The following is a 1,483-nucleotide window of genomic DNA, read 5'->3' as shown; positions in this document are numbered from 1 at the left end:
ATTATAGGCATGAGCCACCGTGCCTGGCCTGTTGTTGAGTTCTAAGGCTTCTTTACATATTCTGGATAGTAGACCCTTATCAGCTATGCTATTTGAAAAGAGTTTCTCCCATCTTCATCCTCAGAATCCTTTCGAGGAGGAACACTCAAGGCTCAGGTGCCCACCCCAAATCCTGCACTCACAGGCAGTGTGAGTCTCAGTACAGAGTCTCAAATATTGAACCAGGCTGGGCACATTGGCTCACACCTGTAATCCCAGCACTTTGGGAAGCCGAGGTGGGAGGATCACATGCGGTTAGGGGTTCAAGACCAGACTACCTAACATGGTGAAACCCTGTTTCTACTAAAAATACAAAAATTAGCTGGGCGTGGTGGCGAGTGTCTATAGTCCCAGCTACTCGGGAGGCTGGGGCAGGAGGGTCACTTACTTGAACCTGGGAGGCAGAGGTTGCAGTGAGCCGAGATCGAGCCACTATACTCCAGCCTGGATGACAGAGCGATACGTCATCTCAAAAACAAACAAATAACAACAAATCAAATGTGGAACCAAACAGTTTTGGGGTCTAGCTATGCTGGGGTCTTCTAGGGAGGCCTCACTGCCTTTTTTTTTCTTCCCCTGGACCAACTTACCATTAGGCACAGTGCCCTGGGCCCAGACTATTTATAAGAGCACACAAACATTTTTGATTTCTTTTAAAATCAGAAGGGAAAAAAATGAACCTTTGGGTGAAAGAAAATCCTCTAGCAGGGCCAGGTATTGTGGCTCAAACTGCAATCCCAGCACTTTGGGAGGCCGAGGCGGGCAGATCATGAGGTCAGGAGATTGAGACCATCCTGGCCAAAATGGTGAAACCCTGTCTCTACTAAAATATACAAAAATTAGCTGGGCGTGGTGGTGTGTGCCTGTAATCCCAGCTACTTGGGAGGCTGAGGCAGGAGAATTGCTTGAACCAGGGAGGTGGAGGTTGCAGTGAGCTGAGATCGCACTACTGCACTCCAGCCTGGTGACAGGGTGAGACTCTGTCTCAGAAAAAAAAAAAAGAAAAAGAAAAAATCCTCTAGTATACATTAATATATTCATAATTATACCAACAGGCTGTAAAATACATTTTTTAACCAAGAAAGGGGCTCAGCAAGGCCGCAGTGCCTCTGCTTCCCACAGTCATGAATGAGGTGGCCCTACCGTCCCTCTGGTCCCAGGCCCAAACTATTCCTCTTAGACAGGCAGCAAGATCTTGACTGGGGACATCTGATCCTCCTTCCAAGAGGGCCAATAATTAGCACTTTGAGAATGGTGTCAGATCAACCCTGGCCTGCATTCCACCTGCCTAGCCAAGCATTAAATCTTTGGTACAGATGGGGGCTTGCTCTGTTGCCCATGTTGGCCAGGATGGTCTCGAATTCCTGACCTCGATCCACCTGCCTTGGCCTCCCAAAGTACTAGGATTAGAGGCATGGGCCACCTTGCCTGGTCTATTTTTTTT

The sequence above is a fragment of the Cebus imitator genome, unplaced genomic scaffold (assembly GCF_001604975.1).
Source record: "Cebus imitator isolate Cc_AM_T3 unplaced genomic scaffold, Cebus_imitator-1.0 Scaffold82, whole genome shotgun sequence".
Lineage (NCBI taxonomy): Eukaryota > Metazoa > Chordata > Mammalia > Primates > Cebidae > Cebus > Cebus imitator.
The sequence above is the reverse complement of the archived record's forward strand: the minus strand, read 5'-3'. Positions refer to the sequence as shown.